Here is a 22,570-nt window from a genome sequence, read left to right on the forward strand (position 1 = left end):
TGGAATACCCATCCACAACCCATTTTCAATGCCCTGGCTGACGAAAGGAGGTTCTCACCCAAGACTTGACGGTACATGGCCCCGTCCATCGTCCCTTTGATGCGGTGATGTTGTCCTGTCCCCTTAGCAGAAAAACACCCCCAAAGCATAATGTTTCCACCTCCATGTTTGACGGTGGGGATGGTGTTCTTGGGGTCATAAGCAGCATTCCTCCTCCTCTAAACACGGCAAGTTGAGTTGATGTCAAAGAGCTCGATTTTGGTCTCATCTGACCACAACACTTTCACCCAGTTCTCCTCTGAATCTTTCAGATGTTCATTGGCAAACTTCAGACGGGCCTGTATATGTGCTTTCTTGAGCAGGGGGACCTTGCGGGCGCTGCAGGATTTCAGTCCTTCACGGCGTAGTGTGTTACCAATTGTTTTCTTGGTGACTATGGTCCCAGCTGCCTTGAGATCATTGACAAGATCATCCCATGTAGTTCTGGGCTGATTCCTCACCGTTCTCATGATCATTGCAACTCCACGAGGTGAGATCTTGCATGGAGCCCCAGGCCGAGGGAGATTGACAGTTATTTTGTGTTTCTTCCATTTGCGAATAATCGCACCAACTGTTGTCACCTTCTCACCAAGCTGCTTGGCGATGGTCTTGTAGCCTATTCCAGCCTTGTGTAGGTCTGCAATCTTGTCCCTGACTTCCTTGGAGAGCTCTTTGGTCTTGGCCATGGTGGAGAGTTTGGAATCTGATTGTTTGATTGCTTCTGTGGACAGGTGTGTTTTATACAGGTAACAAACTGAGATTAGGAGCACTCCCTTTAAGAGTGTGCTCCTAATCTCAGCTCATTACCTGTATAAAAGACACCTGGGAGCCAGAAATCTTTCTGATTGAGAGGGGGTCAAATACTTATTTCCCTCATTAAAATGCAAATCAATTTATAACATTTTTGACATGCGTTTTTCTGGATTTTTTTGTTGTTATTCTGTCTCTCACTGTTCAAATAAACCTACCATTAAAATTATAGACTGATCATGTCTTTGTCAGTGGGCAAACGTACAAAATCAGCAGGGGATCAAATACTTTTTTCCCTCACTGTAGCTATGCCTTATGGCTATCAGTATAGACTGAGTCAATTGGAAGAATGTATCTAGGTGGTTTAAGATTCATTTGCAGGAAGTTAAATGACACAGTCCAGTTAACAATGGCCCTTTTCACCAATATATCATGGTTTCAACAGTGCTTTCATGAAATACACAGGTAGTGGACATTTCTGCTCAACCTAGGATGATTAGCTGTCGTCATGGCGTCAGCTACTGGGGATCCTAATAAAATGTAAATTCACATTGATGATGCAAGAGGCATTCGCAGCCAGGGGCACTCATCCCTATGAATGAGAATTTAAAGTAGAACTGACAGCATTTTAGCAACATGAAATCTTGTAAAGATCGGTTCATATACACCCCTGGGAAGAATATGACGCGAACACTTAGATATGGTCATTTTCAAATTTTCAGACTTTCATAGAATGTTTGGGAATGACATAGAGTAAGGCATTTGTGAAAATTCTATAGCAATATAGAGTGGGAAAGTATCTATGTGTTTGGACCATTTAATAAACCACTGCAATAAAAAACGTGTCAGTCTTGTCCAATACCGGACTCTACACAGACCGGTGCACCATAGCCAATCAGAGCTGCAGTAGGCCTATATGACAACAAGCCATTTGCCACGCGGGCCTGCCATCATTCACTTTGAACTGGACTGTGTGTTTACAGGCAGTAGCAAACAGTGCGACATTAGACCATTAGAAAGCATTTGCCAAAAGCCACAAAATACACCTGAAATGGATTTCTGCAAATATGTACATAAATACCACAGGAGTCCCCTTACATTTGGGAAGTTTACAGTCCTATTGATGAAACAACCATGAACAGGTGGACTATCTCTCCCTCCCTAAGATCAACAACTAATGTTAGCCAGAGCGAGATGAGATAAAATCCAATGAGGCAAGAATAGATAAACCCTCTCAAATTTTTCCAGCTTGTAGTTGGCCGTCAAAAATTGCACAGATAAACATTTACATTTACATTTACGTCATTTAGCAGACGCTCTTATCCAGAGCGACTTACAAATAGGTGCATAAACAATGGGGAATAGTAGCCTGCTCGCCCTTCTGCAGCTTGCCTGCCAATGCATGCTTGTCCCAACCCACGTTTTGACAACTGAATGGGAACTGCCTGCCCGCCCATTTGACCAATGCCAAATACATTTGATTGACAACTAAGAGATGTGCATTCTATCTGTGGATAACAGTCGTTCACGTTCAACATAGCTAGCAAGCAAGCAAAGCAAAGTGATTCAAATTTCTTGCTAGCTAATCAAATGACACCTGCAGCTCTAGGTATAACCACCAAAAGATGATATGACGTTCAGCAGCTAGCTAGCTAGCTACCGCTAGCCTATTAGCCACGTTATGACTGACTTGTGATCATTGCCCTTGCTAGTTTGATTTTATTGAAATTCACAGCCTTAGTTGCAGTCGTCCAGGATATTGAGTCATTGAAACTGAAACAGTGTATCCAGCAGACCATGTACCAGGCTAGCTGTGATTTACAACCTGATAGAAGTTTTTTTGGGGACTACCAACAAATGTATTGGTGAATTATATTAATCGTGCATTGATCTGCATCCATCTATTCTGCCAACAATGTCTTACTGTACGTCATGGAATTTTGAGTCAAATTTAACCTATTTTTAAAACATCTTGGTTGGTTGGTTTTGTAACATAAACTGGGAATTTGATATTTGTGACTGATATTATGATTGTCTGTTTGTTTCATACCGGCAAAGCATTAAAAAAGCTGTCAGTTCCACTTTAAACTATTGACCTACCCAGAATGGAGAAAATCACACTATGCTGTCGATGATTCACAATACACACCAGAATACGTCACAGTCAAATAATAGTACAAAGGATCTTCATGAGAAAATTGAACTACTCATATTGGAGAATGAAAAAAACATCTATTGTATGGTAATTAACATGGCTCCCACGCTCAGTGGAGACCTCAGCACAATATCAACAACTGATATTTATTCTTCATCCGTTCACTTCAGCCGTTCCTCCTTCAGAAGACAAAACAGTTACGGTTATTTCAAAACAGGGCATCACGCAAGGGGCAATGCGATGATAAACAATTACTTTGTATTGTTGTCATACGCCAATGCCCATGACCTGCGTGTTGAACACAAACAGTACCCAGAGGGATGCGGCGAAGCTAATTGCTAAACTAATGATTTTCCTTTTTTTTTTGGTCAGCCTTGGTCTCTCCTTACCCTTTAGATGTCTCAATCTCCTGTTTGCTTAGCCATTGAAATTGATTTCTGGAGGGTATTGTAGCTAGGTCACTCTGTGTTAGCTAGTCTCTCTCTTCTTCTCTGGTGGAAGTCTCTCTTTTTCTCTAGTGGAAGTCTCTCTTCTTCTCTGGTGGAAGTCTCTCTTCTTCTCTGGTGGAAGTCTCTCTTCTTCTCTGGTGGAAGTCGCTCTTTTTCTCTGGTGGAAGTCTCTCTTCTTCTCTGTTGGAAGTCGCTCTTCTTCTCTGGTGGAAGTCTCTCTTCTTCTCTGGTGGAAGTCTCTCTCTTCTTCTCTGGTGGAAGTTGAGGCCCATCTCTCTCTTATTTTCTATTATTTTCTCTCTCTGACATGCACTGGGGTACTGTAGTAGTTATTCCTCTCTGGGTTAGTTAATATTTCCTGTTCTAGGTTAATTTTAAGTTGGATGTAAGTTCTCTTCATTACCTCGTTCGCCTAGATAGAGAAAGTTTTACAGTCTTATTTACAGTTCTGTTGTGTAATTAAGATGGTGGACGGGTCGAGTTTAATTAACCCACCGGCGATAAATGTAAATGCCAAACGTCCGCCAGCACAACAGCGTAAAGCTTTTACTAGGCTGAGACCTTTTCCCCCAAGTGGGACATAAACTATTGGCTCTGTGCTCGTCTGGTGATTTTGGAACAGGATCTGTCGGGAGGGTGGTAGGGCATGAAGAAGTCAAGCCAACCTGAGGATAGGAAATCAATTTAAAAGCATACTCCATATCTAGTCAACAGTGTAGCCCCTTAGCATTGTTAGTTATTGTTTTGGAGGACTATAGGGGAAGGTAATTGCAACAATAAAATCACAGAAGAGGAGGAACAGGTACTCTGATTGGCGTAGATTGAACAAAATATGTTTTTGTGTGTTTTTGTGCATTTGTTCAGTTTCAGCCATGCTCACATATTTAAACGTGTCTTGCTATCACAGGGGAAAGAAAAGTTACTTTCCAAATGAGTCAAGACTAACTGAAACATTAATATGACAAGTCTCCTTTGCATGAATGGGCATTGCAAGGCGCTGTTTTCTGAGAAATGGTTTTGTTCAACCCTAAGGACCTATTGCTCTGCTAAAGCCTTAAAACCTCTATCAAATATATTAGAAAGACCCTATTCATTACAACATTTTCTCTTCAAGATTAAATTCATTTATATGAAGTTTTCCACCAACTCAGGGCTGCATGTTGGCACTTTACCTACCTCCACACAGCAAGAAAAAGCAATAAAGGGAGAAATACATTATGATTAAGTGCATGCTGGCAATGTTTTCTCTTTTCTTTTTCATAACGTTCTGAGAAAACATTCTGCTGGGTCTGATTGGTTGTCCCCATGCAGCATACATTAATAACATTTCTGCAAATCCAGGCAAATCTGGGTATAATACGAAAAGCAAGTCCGATTATAATGCCACCTTATGGAAGATGCCTAAAGGAGTTGTGAGTGCTTTGCGTCATTCACAGTTATACTTCAAAATCCCTTATGCTGCTGTGTTAAACTCTGTGTGGGTTAATATTTATTTTCTAAGATTATTATTTGTTTTTATGGTATTTGACTAAAGGCCAAGTACCAATAGTCACAATTTAGATATTTGTTTACCTCTGATTGGTGTTTGTTGACTTGTTGCATCACAGAACCCTACCCACGTTTGTTTATCTACTCCAATTGTTTGTTTGTTTGTTTGCCTGTTGTGATAATGCTATCTAATCGACTGTGACTACTGCATGTCACACCCGTTGGAAAATCCCTCAACACTGGATCGGATTTAATTGAATATGATTTCTAATTTAAACTCCAGTATTCATGAAGTGCCCTGAAAAACAAACACTTGAAACCCTAGAAGTGCGGGTCAAGATCACCCTTATGACAGGGACCATCAATTACAGGCTAGTTGTTGTCAGTTACATTCTACTCACTACATTTTCCATTTAAACCCATTACTGAAACGGGGTATTTTGAAACATGCTGGATAATGGCACTTGGAAATAAATAAATAATATGCGAAATGACTCTCGGTGGCTCTCGAAACGTTTTAACACTGTTTACATAATGCAGGTTAGTTTATTATTCATATCATTATAAATCGACGATCATCAATGTGTGGTTAAGTGCTTGGGCACAACCATTTACATTCATTTGATTTGGGCTTAGCTGTTTTACCGGCTCCGTGATTGTTCAGTGCTCTGCATCAGTTTCTATCTACCGTTAGTGCATTAATCACTAGGTAGATAACAAGTTATTTCATTTCCAGATAAAGTTTCATCACGTTGGTAGTTGTTGTATGTGACTACATGTTACTTCACAGTCTTTACTCTGTTCACACAACTGATTCCAAATCTAGCTCTTTCTATGTTGAATATATTGGAAATATAGATTCTATGTATGTGGTCCTCTGTAGCTCAATTGGTAGAGCATGGCGCTTGTAACGGGTTCGATCCCCGGGACCACCCATATGTAAAAATGAACTGTGGGGGAAAAAAAGTATTTAGTCAGCCACCAATTGTGCAAGTTCTCCCACTTAAAAAGATGAGAGAGGCCTGTAATTTTCATCATAGGTACACGTCAACTATGACAGACAAAATGAGAAAAAAAATTCAAGAAAATGACATTGTAGGATTTTTTATGAATTTATTTGCAAATTATGGTGGAAAATAAGTATTTGGTCACCTACAAACAAGCAAGATTTCTGGCTCTCACAGACCTGTAACTTCTTCTTTAAGAGGCTCCTCTGTCCTCCACTCGTTACCTGTATTAATTGCACCTGTTTGAACTTGTTATCAGTATAAAAGACACCTGTCCACAACCTCAAACAGTCACACTCCAAACTCCACTATGGCCAAGACCAAAGAGCTGTCAAAGGACACCAGAAACAAAATTGTAGACCTGCACCAGGCTGGGAAGACTGAATCTGCAATAGGTAAGCAGCTTGGTTTGAAGAAATCAACTGTGGGAGCAATTATTAGGAAATGGAAGACATACAAGATCACTGATAATCTCCCTCGATCTGGGGCTCCACGCAAGATCTCACCCGTGGGGTCAAAATGATCACAAGAACGGTGAGCAAAAATCCCAGAACCACACGGGGGGACCTAGTGAATGACCTGCAGAGAGCTGGGACCAAAGTAACAAAGCCTACCATCAGTAACACACTACGCCGCCAGGGACTCAAATCCTGCAGTGCCAGACGTGTCCCCCCTGCTTAAGCCAGTACATGTCCAGGCCCGTCTGAAGTTTGCTAGAGTGCATTTGGATGATCCAGAAGAGGATTGGGGAGAATGTCATATGGTCAGATGAAACCAAAATATAACTTTTTGGTAAAAACTCAACTCGTCGTGTTTGGAGGACAAAGAATGCTGAGTTGCATCCAAAGAACACCATACCTACTGTGAAGCATGGGGGTGGAAACATCATGCTTTGGGGCTGTTTTTCTGCAAAGGGACCAGGACGACTGATCCGTGTAAAGGAAAGAATGAATGGGGCCATGTATCGTGAGATTTTGAGTGAAAACCTCCTTCCATCAGCATGGGCATTGAAGATGAAACGTGGCTGGGTCTTTCAGCATGACAATGATCCCAAACACACCACCCGGGCAACGAAGGAGTGGCTTCGTAAGAAGCATTTCAAGGTCCTGGAGTGGCCTAGCCAGTCTCCAGATCTCAACCCCATAGAAAATCTTTGTAGGGAGTTGAAAGTCTGTGTTGCCCAGCGACAGCCCCAAAACATCACTGCTCTAGAGGAGATCTGCATGGAGGAATGGGCCAAAATACCAGCAACAGTGTGTGAAAACCTTGTGAAGACTTACAGAAAACGTTTGACCTGTGTCATTGCCAACAAAGGGTATATAACAAAGTATTGAGAAACTTTTGTTATTGACCAAATACTTATTTTCCACCATAATTTGCAAATAAATTCATTAAAAATCCTACAATGTGATTTTCTTTCCTCATTTTGTCTGTCATAGTTGACGTGTACCTATGATGAAAATTACAGGCCTCTCTCATCTTTTTAAGTGGGAGAACTTGCACAATTGGTGGCTGACTAAATACTTTTTCCCCCCACTGAATGCGCACATGACTGTAAGTCGCCTTGGATAAAAGCGTCTGCTAAATGGCATATTATTACTATTATGTGGTTAGAACATTATTTTAGATACTAACAAATGGACCGGAAGGGTGATGTAAAAAGGTTAATTTTCACATACATGTCTTTCTTTCTATCAAGAAGTTATATTCATTTTGAAGGTGGAAGAGGACTGGTGGCGCCCACCTAAGCTATTTTTAATAGGCAGTGTTTGCCTGTGTGTCTGTGTGACAGTTTCTTTTTCTCCAGGCTCAGGTCCCATGATGTTCTCGCTCCGCTGCTATTTGACTAAGGCTTTGTCCATCAGACCTTTATTGGTTTAGATAGCAACTGATGTGCTGGAAATGAATAAGAAACAGGTTCTGGAAAGGTCACAAGTCAAATTTAAATATTAATATTATTTTTCTGTTTGCTTAAGTGATATTGCTTGATATTTTTGAATTATTCATGCTGAGCTTTACCTTTCTGACTAGTTATTAGAGAATATCCAACCATCCAAACACCCAGTCCTGTCAAAAACTAGCTTCCCTGTGTTTTACATACAGTACCAGTGAAAGGTCTGGACACACCTACTCATTCAAGGGATCTTCTTTATTTTTACTATTTTCTACATTGTAGAACAAACACATATGGAATCATGTAGTAACCAAAAAAGTGTTACACAAATCAAAATATATGTTATATTTGAGATTCTTCAAATATCCACCCTTTGCCTTGATGACAGCTTTGCACACTCTTGGCATTCTCAACCAGCTTCACCTGGAATGCTTTTCCAACAGTCTTGAAGGAGTTCCCACATATGGTTAGCACTTGTGGGCTGCTTTTCCTTCACTCTGCCGTCCGATTCATCCCAAACCATCTCAATTGGGTTGAGGTCGGGGGATTGAGGAGGCCAGGTCATCTGATGCAGCACTCCATCACTCTCCTTCTTGGTAAAATAGCCCTTACACATCCTGGAGGTGTGTTGGGTCATTGTCCTGTTGAAAAACAAATGATAGTCCCACTAAGCCCAAACCAGATGGGATGGCGTATCGCTGCAGAATGCAGTGGTAGCCATGCTGGTTAAGTGTGCCTTGAATTCTAAATAAATCACAGACAGTGTCACCAGCAAAGCACCCCCACACCATAACACCTCCTCCTCCATGCTTTACTGTGGGAAATACACATGCAGAGATCATCCGTTCACCCACACCGTGGAACCAAAAATCTCAAATTTGGACTCATCAGACCGAAGGACAAATTTCCACCGGTCTAATGTCCATATCGCGTGTTTCTTGGCCCAAGCAGGTCTCTTCTTCTTATTGGTGTCCTTTAGTAGAGGGTTCTTTGCAGCAATTTGACCATGAAGGCCTGATTCACACAGTCCCCTCTCAACAGTTGATGTTGAGATGTGTCTGTGACTTGAACTCTGTGAAGCATTTATTTGGGCTGCAATTTCTGAGGCTTCTATGCCCCCCACACACAAAATACATTTCAGAAATAAACCTTTAAGAAAGCACACCTGTTAATTGAAACGCATTCCAGTTGACTACATTATGAAGCTGGTTGAGAGAATGCCAAGTGTGTGCAAAGCTGTCATCAAGGCAAAGGGTGGCTATTTGAAGAATCTCAAATATAATACATTTTGATTTGTTTAACACTTTTTTGGTTACTACATGATTCCATATGTGTTATTTCATAGTTTTGATGTCTTCACTATTATTTCACAATATAAGAAATTGTGAAAATAAAGAAAAACCCTTGAATTAGTAGGTGTGTCCAAACTTTTGACTGGTAGTGTATACTGAACAAAACTATGAACACAACATGTAAAGTGTTGGTCCCATGTTTCATGAGCTGAAATAAAAGACACCAGAAATGTTCTGTATGCACAAAAAGCTTATTTCTCTAAAATGTTGTGCACAAATGTGTTTACATCTCTGTTAGTGAATATTTCTCCTTTGCCAAGATAATCCATCCACCTGACAGGTGTGGCATGTAAAGAAGCTGATTAAACAGCATGATTATTACACAGGTGCACCTTGTGCTGGGGTCAATTAAAGGCCACTCTAAAATGTGCAGTTTTGTCACACAACACAGACATCTCAAGTTTTGAGGGAGCATGCAATTGGCATGCTGACTGCAAGAATGTCCACCAGAGATGTTGCCAGGGAATTTAATGTTAATTTCTCTACCATAAGCCAACTAAAATGTTATGTTAGAGAATTTGGCAGTACGTCCAACCGGCCACACAACCGTTGACCATGTGTAACTACGGCAGCCCAGGATCTCTAAATCCAGCTATTCACCTGCGGGATCATCTGACACCAAACTGTCAGAAACCGTCTCAGAGAAGCTCATCTGCGTGCACATTGTCCTCACCAGGGTCTTGACCTGACTGCAGTTCGGCGTCCAAACCGATTTCAGTGGGCAAATGCTGACCTTCAATGGCCACTGGCATGCTGGAGAAGTGTGCTCTTCACGGATAAATCCCGGTTTCTACTCTACCGGGCAGATGGCAGACAGTGTGCATGGCGTCGTGTGAGTGAGCGGTTTGCTGAAGTCAACATTGTGAACAGAGGGTGGCGGTGGGGTTATGTTATGGGCAGTCATAAGCTACGGACAACGAACACAATTGCATTTTATTGATGGCAATTTGAATGCACAGAGATGCCGTGACAAGATACTGAGGCCCATTGTCATGTCTTTCGTCTGCCGCCATCACCTCAAGTTTCAGCATGATAATGCTGGGCCCAATGTCACCAGGATCTGTACACAATTCCTGGAAGCCGAAAATGTCCCTGTTCTTCCATGGCCTGCATAGTCACCAGACATGTCACCCATTGAGCATGTTTGGGATGCTCTGGATCAACGTATGCAACAGCGTGTTCCAGTTCCCGTCAATATCCAGCAACTTCACACAGAAGAGGGGTGGGACAACATTCCAAAGGCCACAACATCCTGATCAACTCTATTCGAGGGAGATGTGTCGTGCTGCATGAGGCAAACGGTGGTTACACCAGATAATGACTGGTTTTCTAATCCACGTCCCTACTTAAAAAAAAAAAGATGTCTTTGACCTACAGATGCATATCTATCTTCCCAGTCATGTGAAATCCATAGATTAGGGCCTAATTTATTTATTTCAATTGACTGATTTCCTTATATGAACAGTAAATCGTAAAAATTGTTGCATGTTGCGTTGATATTTTTTGTTCAGAGTATATATCACTGAGATAGTTTAGTCTTGGAAAATGATATCCCTCCAACAACACCACCTATCTTGTCTGAATAAACCCTCTTGATAGCGCACCATAAGTGAAGAATATGGAGATGTTTAATTTGAAAGCGTCTCGGAGCCATCTCCTTTCTTTTTCATCATGGTCTGTCACGGTGGATAGAGAAGCAGCCTCCTCTTCGCTCCGCTCCGTATTCCACACAGCAATAATAAAATTGATCCGTCTGCAGAGTAAATGCACACGTTATTCTCTCCTCCCTCGGTTGAAATTAAACCAATATGGCTGTTCTGCAGGATCAGGGCCTGTAGCTTCTCAGTCTCTTTAAAACCAAACCAAAGCAGCCTTACAGCTTCTCTTCATGAAGTGAACTTGTAAAAAGCCAATGTAAAAGTCTGTTAGCTAGCTCAAGAACAGGCAGGTGATTCTTTGTATTCTTGGTGCCAAGCTATAGGTAATTATGAAGGTGAGAAGTACAGCACCTTGTAAAAGTATTCATCCCCCTTGGCGTTATTCATATTTTGTTGCATTACAAACTGTAATTTAAATTGATTTTTATTTGGATTTCATGTAATGGACATACACAAAATAGTCCAAATTGGTGAAGTGAAATGAAAAAAATGATTTGTTTCAAAGAATTCTATAAAATAAATAACGGAAAAATGGTGCGTGCATATGTATTCACCCCCTTTGCTATGAAGACCCTAAATAAGATCTGGTGCAACCAATTACCTTCAGAAGTCACATAATTAGTTAAATAAAGCCCACCTGTGCGCAATCTAAGTGTCACATGATCTGTCACATGATCTCAGTATATATACACCTGTTCTGAAAGGCCCCAGAGTCTGCAACACCACTAAGCAAGGGGCACCACCAAGCAAGCGGCACCATGATGACCAAGGAGCTCTCCAAACAGGTCAGGGACAAAGTTGTGGAGAAGTACAGATCAGGGTTGGGTTATAAAAAAATATCCGAATAGTTATGCACGCTCATGTTTTCTGTATTTTTTGTCTTATTTCTTGTTTGTTTCACAATAAAAAATATTTTTAATTTTCATATTGGTAGGCATGTTGTGTAAATCAAATGATACAAACCCCCCAAAATTGCATTTTAATTCCAGGTTGTAAGGCAACAAAATAGGAAAAATTCCAAGGGGGGTGAATACTTTTGCAAGCCACTGTAAATAGATATCTCTACACCTTGGGGTCTCTCTCTCTCTCTCTCTCTCTCTCTCTCTCTCTCTCTCTCTCTTTCTCTCTCTCTCGCTCTCTCTCTCTCTCCCTCAATCTCACTATCTTTCTCTCAATCTCTCTCTCTCTCTCTTTCTCTCTCACTCTCTCTGTCTCTCTCTCGCTTGTTCTCTCTCTCTCTCTTGCTCTTCTCTCTCACTCTCTCTCTCTTACTCCCCCTCTCTCTCTCTCTCTCTCTCTCTCTCTCTCTCTCTCTCTCTCTCTCTCCCACTCACTCACTCATCACTCACTCACTCTTTGTCTTTCTCTCTCTCTCACCCTCTCTCTCTCACTCTCTCTGTCTCTCTCTTGCTTTCTCTTTCTCTCTTGCTTTTTTCTCTCACTCTCTCACTCACTCTCTCACTCATTCTCTAACACTCTCTATTTCTCTTACTCCCTCTGTCTCTCTCTCTCTCTCTCTCTCTCTCTCTCTCTCTCTCATTAAGACTAATCTTCTCCACCTTTTGCTAGACACTAATCCTTGATGGATAAACACATAACTGAATCTGTGCATCTTATTCCAAATGGGACAAGATGGCTGGTTGGAGGGTCAATCTCTTGGGATCTTATTTGCCTGTAATTGAATTCTACGGGTCAGATGAAACGCATTGCTCTTCTCTGACAGCTCGTATAACCTCTTAGGGAGGAGGGGAGAAACCTCATGAGATTCCCTTAAGGAGCAGGAAAGACTAAATCATCAACATCTGAAAAGGAAGTGAATTTACATGTTTCGCTGTCTTTTTACCTCACTGAGGGATGGTTAGGTTGAATTGATGCATAGCATAATCTGGGATGACTTGAGATTCAACTCGAGATGCAGTCTGTCAAAACCCTAGTGGCTGTGTGTGTGTGAGCATGTGCGCATGTGTTTGTTTGTGTGTGTAAATGCGGCCGTGCATGTGTGTATCCGTAGTGTGTGTATGCGAGTGTGGGATGCTAAAGGTTGTTGTGGGAGCTTGTTGAATCAATTTCCCTCTATTCATTACGGCTTCAGCGCCGTAGAGACATTCTTTGCCATGCGTCTGTGCACGTTTAATCTCTTAAAACCCAAGGCACCACCACTCCGCATCAGCCGCCATCACCATAGAGACAGGATCAGCCATGTTTTGTTTACAACACTGCTGCGTTGACTTCCTGTCTGGGTGTGATGTCTAACTGTTGATACCCACATTAACGGCATGAGTACATGTGTGAACAGGCAAAGATGAACACTAGATTGGAAGTTCCATGTTGCACCCTGCATCAGCAAGCTGCTTTACGTTAATTAAACATTGCAAAGCGCAAACAATTCATCTCAGGGTGTGAAGTTAAGGCATTTGGGTTATTGAACACGTCTTGTTTACATCTAATGTTTACATGTAATCTCTCTCATTCTCTCAATCAGAACAAGCCCTTCTTTATTTATTTATTTTTTCTCTCTGATTCATTCCCTCTTCTGAACGCAAAGCTCACTCATCCCCCCCAACGTTGAAAAAAATAAAAACTAACATTTTAACCGGAGAGACCTAGCTCGGCCCCGTATTGAATAGACGACAGTGTATGACACCGAAGCAGGGCTGGCAGCCACCTAGTCTTCTCTTGTGTGTCCCTGAAAAGCATTCCCCTTCTGCATTAATGGCCACATGCAAGTTTAAAAGCAATTCAATCAATGAGACCGAGCTCTCTAATGGAGCCTTCCTTTCAGGAAGCAGAGCTGAAATATATGTTTGCATTACACGGACCAAATTGCAGCGGGCACTCACCCTGCCGCCCTGTGTTAAAATGAGAGGTGCAGTATGGGTCCTGTATGAGAGTGGAGAAAGAAAAGAAAGAAACTAAATGCCGTTGAGAGGTAGCTAGCTGGAGCCAGGAATAGAACAGCTCAACCCATTTTTCTCTAGCTTGTTTTTCATCAGTGTGTCAATAGCTGTGTATCAAGGTGGTGGTGGGGATGATGAAGATGGTCATGATGATGATGATGTACCTAGGAGGGTGTCTCAGCAGAAATGAGGCTGAGCTTGGTTAAGACTGGGGAACAACATACAAGTGGGGTTATTATCCAAATTATCCCGTTGAACCAGATCGTTTCTGTTTGATGTAACAGGAGCACTGTTCAAAACACTGCCATTACAACAAAACACAAACACAGCATACATTATTACAGACTAAACATGCTGTTTGGGGTTGTTTATCAGAGATGAAGAGAGTAATGCTCGTGAGGTTTGGAACACGGTTGTTACACAGATGTAAAGAAATGATGTCACACAACAACAACAACAACAACAACACCGAGCCACGACAAGGCCACAAACAAATTCAAGTCTTTTCAAATGCAATATCAGTTCAACTAAACATCCACAGAGACCTCCGATTTCAAAGAGGGGGTTTTGAATCCTAAAGCAAGACTAAACTGTGTACTCAAACAGAGAGACATTTGAAAACCAAAAAGTGTCGCTCTGCAGGGAGTGGAGGAAGGGAAGGCTGCCATCAAACTCCTCTACAATCACCAACAGAGTGGAGCAGGACTGCTTCTTTAATTAGACACGTTTTATAGGCGATGAGAAAGCTTTGAGTGAATGTGGTATAAATAATTCCTGTTAAAGCTGGAGTTTAAGAATACCTACTGTCAGTAAGCGAGTGTGGGTGGGGGGTGTCTGTGTGTGTGGGTGTGGGTGTGGGTGTGTGTGTGGGTGTGTGTGTGTGGGGGTGGGTGTGGGTGTGGGGGTGGGTGTGGGGGTGGGTGTGTGTGTAGGACAGGTGGCGTGCCGTTTAAATATTTGATGGAAAGAAAATTGGCCATTCAATGTCTCAACTCTCTCCATTCAGTCTGTTTTTTTAATGACTTTTCACTCCATTCTATTTCTCTCTCTCTTTGTGATCCAATAAGCAAAATTATGTGGCTGAGTTTTTAATTTCCTTACTTCTAGCAGAAGTAATTAATTGATCAAATTTGTAGCACTTTCAATATACTTTACATTGCCTTTTGTATTGAATTGTAATTCAATCAAGACTAGATGCTCGGCCTTTTTCCATACCCTGGGTCCTTACTGTATTGTTACCCACAGTAGAAATGGTACCTGGGGGCAAACGCTAGATATTGCAGGAATGAAGGTATGAGCGTATGTTTGTGAAGATTTACAGTGTCGTGAAAAAGTATTTGCATATTTTTGAAACGGAATGTTATCAGATCTTTAACCTAAACCTAATATTAGATAAAGGGAAACTGAGTTTACAAATAACAAAAAATATAAATATTCTTATTTTATTTATTTAACTAACAAAATTAAAGATTTTTTATTTTTTTTAATCAATTTTAGAATAAAGCTGTAATGTAACAAAATGTGGAAAAAGTCAAGGGGTCTGAATACTTTCTGAATGCACTGTATGCCTCACCAGCTACCTAGCTTGATAGGGAATACATATGCCTCACCAGTTAACTAGCATGATAGTGGATACACATGCCTCACCAGCTAACTAGTTTGATAGGGAATACATATGTGTTACGGATACAGGTATCCTGTGTTTTTGTGTGTTTCTACTCTTTCTGCCCTAATCACAGGTGTCCTGTATGTTCCTGATTGGTGGTCGTGGAGGTGTCTGCTGATTGGACCAATCAGTGAACATTCCTGTGCATTGCACCACCTGTTACTCGTTTGTTAAATCACACATTCCATTATATAAAAACCAGTCTTGTGTTTGTTGAGGGAGAGAGATTTTTGCCATATGTGAGTATGGACACGGTGGTGTCCTGTGTGATGTGTACTCACTAAGTTGTTGGTTACCCTATTGGTAACTTTGTTAGAATACATTTCTTTATGTGAGTGTGGATACTGTTGTGTCCTGTGTATTGTGTACCTACTTTATTGCTGATTACCCTGTTTTGTAGCTTTGTGTGTTTCTGGGAAAAGGGGAGTTTAAGCTAGTTGCCCTTGGGCGTACATTACCCGTAGGGAAGAAATCTGTCTAAAAACACTAGTTAGACCTGAGCGGACCACCCACTGTACTTTTGTATGACTAGCAGTAGCCTAGCGGTTCTTTAGGCAGGCTAGATCAGTTTAGGGGGTTTTACACTATTGTTTCATTTCTTGGGTCCTGCTCAGCCCTTTTTCCCAAACCCTTACCGTGTGTTCTGAAATAAACCATGTGTGTTTGACGGTAGTTCATGGTAGTTGTGTCCTATTTGTTCTCACTGTTCCATACTACACTTATAATTTGCATGAATTTATGTTACGGGTCTCATGTCAGTCACCCTAGACGTTTAAAAGCCACGGGGTTCGTAACAATATGCCTCACCAGTTAACTAGCATGATAGTGGATACACATGCCTCACCAGCTAACTAGCTTGATAGGGAATACATATGCCTCACCAGTTAACTAGCTTGATAGGGAATACATATGCCTCACCAGCTAACTAGCTTGATAGGGAATACAAATGCCTCACCAGCTAACTAGCTTGATAGGGAATACATATGCCTCACCAGCTAACTAGCTTGATAGGGAATACATATGCCTCACCAGCTAACTAGCATGATAGGGAATACATATGCCCCACCAGCCAACCTGGACTCAGGGGTAGACGTAACATAGTCCACGTAAATCTGTCACAATCCAATTAGTATGATATGCTACATTTAGTATGGTATGTATTAATTTGTGGATGTCCATCATGTATGATATGTTACAAATTCCAATTTGTTGTGGCTAACATTAAATAGGTGGCCAGGAGGCTAAGTGGCTAATGCTAACATTAGCTAGGTAACTAACACTAACATTAGCTAGGTGGCTTAAGTTTAGCTAGGCTCGGTGTTAGGGTAAGGGTTTAAGGTTAGGGTTAAGGTTAGGGTTAGGAGTTAGGTTAAAAGGTTAGGGTTGGGGAATGGTTAGCTAACATGCTAAGTAGTTGCAAAGTAGTTAAAAAGTAGTAAGTAGTTGCAAAGTTGCTAATTAGCTAAAATGCTAAAGTTGTCTGTGATGAGATTCAAACACACAGTCTTTGGGTTGCTAGACTTTTGCGTTATATGCCCACCCATCTTCCCCAAACAATCACCCTACTTTCATGTTTGCCTTAAGTAACCTTCTGTCTTATGTAACCATCCTAAACGTAACATATCATACTTATTTGTGTGTCCCGAATGTACTTCTACTGTGTTACGTATAGTCTATGAGACCAGGCACCACCAGTTAACTAGCTTAATAGGAGATACATAATGCCTCACAAGCTAACTAACTTGATAGAGGATACATGTGCCTCACCAGCTAACTAGCACTCCCTAATGTTGAGTCTCAGCTGCCTTGTGCCTGGCCAATTTCACAGCCCCACCTGGGTCGTGTGTGTGTGTGTGTGTGTGTGTGTGTGTGTGTGTGTGTGTGTGTGTGTGTGTGTGTGTGTGTGTGTGTGTGTGTGTGTGTGTGTGTGTGTGTGTGTGTGTGTGTGTGTGTGTGTGTGTGTGTGTGTGTGTGTGTGTGTGTGTGTGTGTGTGTGTGTGTGTGTGTGTGTGTGTGTGTGTGTGTGTGTGTGTGAGCATCAGGTATACCCATAGAGGGAGGTCTCTAACCCTACGGGGTAGGAGACACAGTGGCTGCTCTGGTCACACAAGCGTTACCATATAATTGTAGCAGTTTAAATACCACTGAGACTTATAATGGAATCTCTCTCTCTCTCTCTCTTGCTCTCTCTCTCTCTCTCTCTCTCTCTCTCTCGCTCTCTCTTGCTCTCTCTCTCTCTCTCTCTCTCTCTCTCTCTTGCTCTCTCTCTCTCTCTCTCTCTCTCTCGCTCTCTCTTGCTCTCTCTCTCTCTCTCTCTCTCTCGCTCTCTCTCGCTCTCTCGCTCTCTCTTGCTCTCTCTCTCGCTCTGCTATATATCTCTGTAGATGTCTAGCTTTTCAACAAACACACTCACTTAATAACCACTGAAAAACAAACAAACACATCTTTATTCACCAGAATTCACATTTACGGTATTGCCCATCCTTTGGCACGTTTCAGCTCATCGATCCAGTGTTATTGGTCAATATCAGTGAGCAGGAAGTCACATGATTGAGCATGGCCAATGGGGAGGGCCCCAGTCAACAGTGAGGAGGGGCTTCCATGAGGCCTGGACATGTCTCAGAGGCTACGTGGTTAATGGAATGGAGATGGAAATGGGTTATTATTGAACAGGGGAAATAATAGCATTTGGCCCCATGCTGTTGTAAAAGTAGACAGGGCCACTTCAATTCAGTGTGTCTTTGTGTAATTAATATCCGGAAGAAAATAAGCGCTCATGGACTCACTGGTAAATTGTGTGGCCTAATGAATAGCTGGATGCTACAGTTAATACGGTGTGCTTTGGCCGGCACAAAGATAAACATATAATGAATATACAGTATATGATCAAAAGTATTTGGACACCTGCTCGTCGAACATCTCATTCCAAAATCATGGGCATTAATATGGCGTTGGTCCCCCCTTTGCTGCGATAACAGCCTCCACACTTCTGGGAAGGCTTTCTGCTAGATGTTGGAACATTAATGCGGGGACTTGCTTCCAAGAGCATTAGTGAGGTCGGGCGCTGATGTTGGGCTATTAGGCCTGGCTCGCAGTCGGCGTTCCAATTCATCCCAAAGGTGTTCGATGGGGTTGAGGTCAGGGCTCTGTGCAGGCCAGTCAAGTTCTTCAACACTGATCTCGACAATCCATTTCCGTATAGACCTCGCTTTGTGCACAGGGGCATTGTCATGCTGAAACAGGAAAGGGCCTTCACCAAACTGTTGCCACAAAGTTGGCAGCACAGAATCGTCTAGAATGTCATTGTATGCTGTAGCGTTAAGATTTCCTTTCACTGGAACGAAGGGGCCCAAACCATGAAAAACAGCCCCAGACCATTATTCTTCCTCCACCAAACTTTACAGTTGGCACTATGCATTGGAGCAGATAGCGTTCTCCTGGCATCTGCAAAACCCAGATTCGTCCGTCGGACTGCCAGATGGTGAAGCGTGATTCATCACTCCAGAGAACGCTTTTCCACTGCTCCAGAGTCCAATGGCGGCAAGCTTTACACCACTCCAGGCGACCCTTGGCATTGCGCATGGTGATCTTAGGCTTGTGTGCGGCTGCTTGGCCATGGAAACCCATTTCATGAAGCTCCCGACGAACAGTTCTTGTGCTGATGTTGCTTCCAGAGTCAGTTTGGAACTTGGTAGTGAGTGTTGCAACCGAGGACGGACGATTTTTACGTGCTACGTGCTTCAGCACTCGGCAGTCCTGTTCTGTGAGCTTGTGTGGCCTCCCACTTCGTGGCTGAGCCGGTCTTGCTCCTAGACGTTTCCACTTCACAATAACAGCACTTAAAGTTGACCGGGGCAGCTCTAGCAGGGCAGAAATTTGATGGACTGACTTGTTGGAAAAGTGGCATCCTATGACGGAGCCACGTTGAAGGTCACTGAGCTCTTCAGTAAGGCCATTATACTGCCAATGTTTGTCTATGGAGATTGCATGGCTGTGTGCTCGATTTTATACACCTGTCAGCAACAGGTGTGGCAGAAATAGCCAAATGGACTAATTTGAAGGGGTGCCCACATACTTATGTATATATATATAGTGTATCTCTAATCTCACAACTTGGCTTTGTTAGTAAATCTTTTATCTTTGTTGGCTAGTGTGTGGAGCGAGAGGGAGAGAGGGTCTATAGAGAGAGAGGGAACAGAGAGGGGCGATATAATGAGGGAGAGAGGAGAGAAAGGGGGTATAGAGAGAGAGGGAACAGAGAGGGGCGATATAATGAGGGAGAGAGGAGAGAAAGGGGGTATAGAGAGAGAGGGAACAGAGAGGGGCGATATAATGAGGGAGAGAGGAGAGAAAGGGGGTATAGAGAGAGAGGGAACAGAGAGGGGCGATATAATGAGGGAGAGAGGAGAGAAAGGGGGTATAGAGAGAGAGGGAACAGAGAGGGCGATATAATGAGGGAGAGAGGAGAGAAAGGGGGTATAGAGAGAGAGGGAACAGAGAGGGGCGATATAATGGAGAGAGGAGAGAAAGGGGGTATAGAGAGAGAGGGAACAGAGAGGGGCGATATAATGAGGGAGAGAGGAGAGAAAGGGGTCTATAGAGAGAGAGGGAACAGAGAGGGGCGATATAATGAGGGAGAGAGGAGAGAAAGGGGGTATAGAGAGAGAGGGAACAGAGAGGGGCGATATAATGAGGGAGAGAGGAGAGAAAGGGGGTATAGAGAGAGAGGGAACAGAGAGGGGCGATATAATGAGGGAGAGAGGAGAGAAAGGGGGTATAGAGAGAGAGGGAACAGAGAGGGGCGATATAATGAGGGAGAGAGGAGAGAAAGGGTCTATAGAGAGAGAGGGAACAGAGAGGGGCGATATAATGAGGGAGAGAGGAGAGAAAGGGGGTATAGAGAGAGAGGGAACAGAGAGGGGCGATATAATGAGGGAGAGAGGAGAGAAAGGGGGTATAGAGAGAGAGGGAACAGAGAGGGGCGATATAATGAGGGAGAGAGGAGAGAAAGGGGGTATAGAGAGAGAGGGAACAGAGAGGGGCGATATAATGAGGGAGAGAGGAGAGAAAGGGGTCTATAGAGAGAGAGGGAACAGAGAGGGGCGATATAATGAGGGGAGAGAGGAGAGAAAGGGGGTATAGAGAGAGAGGGAACAGAGAGGGGCGATATAATGAGGGAGAGAGGAGAGAAAGGGGGGTATAGAGAGAGAGGGAACAGAGAGGGGCGATATAATGAGGGAGAGAGGAGAGAAAGGGTCTATAGAGAGAGAGGGAACAGAGAGGGGCGATATAATGAGGGAGAGAGGAGAGAAAGGGGGTATAGAGAGAGAGGGGAACAGAGAGGGGCGATATAATGAGGGAGAGAGGAGAGAAAGGGGGTATAGAGAGAGAGGGAACAGAGAGGGGCGATATAATGAGGGAGAGAGGAGAGAAAGGGGGTATAGAGAGAGAGGGAACAGAGAGGGGCGATATAATGAGGGAGAGAGGAGAGAAAGGGGGTATACGTGGAGAATGGAGAGAGGGAGAAAGGGGGTATAGAGAGAGAGGGAACAGAGAGGGGCGATATAATGAGGGAGAGAGGAGAGAAAGGGGGTATAGAGAGAGAGGGAACAGAGAGGGGCGATATAATGAGGGAGAGAGGAGAGAAAGGGGGTATAGAGAGAGAGGGAACAGAGAGGGGCGATATAATGAGGGAGAGAGGAGAGAAAGGGGGTATAGAGAGAGAGGGAACAGAGAGGGGCGATATAATGAGGGAGAGAGGAGAGAAAGGGGGTATACGTGGAGAATGGAGAGAGGGAGAGAGGGGGTATACGTGGAGAATGGAGAGAGGGAGAAAGGGGGTATACGTGGAGAATGGAGAGAGGGAGAGAGGGGGGTATACGTGGAGAATGGAGAGAGGGAGAAAGGGGGTATACGTGGAGAATGGAGAGAGGGAGAGAGGGGGTATACGTGGAGAATGGAGAGAGGGAGAAAGGGGGTATACGTGGAGAATGGAGAGAGGGAGAGAGGGGGTATACGTGGAGAATGGAGAGAGGGAGAAAGGGGGTATACGTGGAGAATGGAGAGAGGGAGAGAGGGGGTATACGTGGAGAATGGAGAGAGGGAGAAAGGGGGTATACGTGGAGAATGGAGAGAGGGAGAGAGGGGGTATACGTGGAGAATGGAGAGAGGGAGAAAGGGGGTATACGTGGAGAATGGAGAGAGGGAGAGAGGGGGTATACGTGGAGAATGGAGAGAGGGAGAAAGGGGGTATACGTGGAGAATGGAGAGAGGGAGAGAGGGGGTATACGTGGAGAATGGAGAGAGGGAGAAAGGGGGGTATACGTGGAGAATGGAGAGAGGGAGAGAGGGGGTATACGTGGAGAATGGAGAGAGGGAGAAAGGGGGTATACGTGGAGAATGGAGAGAGGGAGAGAGGGGGTATACGTGGAGAATGGAGAGAGGGAGAAAGGGGGTATACGTGGAGAATGGAGAGAGGGAGAAAGGGGGTATACGTGGAGAATGGAGAGAGGGAGAAAGGGGGTATACGTGGAGAATGGAGAGAGGGAGAAAGGGAGAGAGGGTCTATAGAGAGAGAGGGAACAGAGAGGGGCGATATAATGAGGGAGAGAGGAGAGAAAGAGAGATCGACAGAGGGGGAGAGGAGGGAGGGAGAGAGAGGGAAGAGGGAGAGAGAGATAGCATTGTTTGTAATGCAATAGAAAAAAAATTCAGGTGTTGCCATTTCATCTCAGTAGGAGGAAATATCTTGAAATTTCTCCGTTGGAGTTGTTTCTGTTTGCTTCTGTTTGAAAATGAGTACTCCATCACCACCATAATCATCACCACCATCATCATCATCATCATCATCATCATCATCATCATCATCATCATCATCACTACCATCATCATCATCATCATCATTACCATCATCATCATTATCATCATAATCATCACCACCATCACCATCACCACCATCATCATCATCATCACCATCACCACCATCATCATCACCACCACCACCATCATCATCATCATTACCATCATTATCATCATCACCACCACCATCTACACCATCATCATCATCATCATTACCATCATCATCATCATTACCATCATCATCATCTGTCCATTGCTCAAAGTTCCTCTCATCAGATTCCAAGGGTCTAACACACAGCAGATGAACTTCAAGAAGCAGATGATTAGTGAATGGCTACCTTTTTCTCCCAGAGGAAC

This window comes from Coregonus clupeaformis, chromosome 8, assembly GCF_020615455.1.
Source record: "Coregonus clupeaformis isolate EN_2021a chromosome 8, ASM2061545v1, whole genome shotgun sequence".
Classification (NCBI taxonomy): domain Eukaryota; kingdom Metazoa; phylum Chordata; class Actinopteri; order Salmoniformes; family Salmonidae; genus Coregonus; species Coregonus clupeaformis.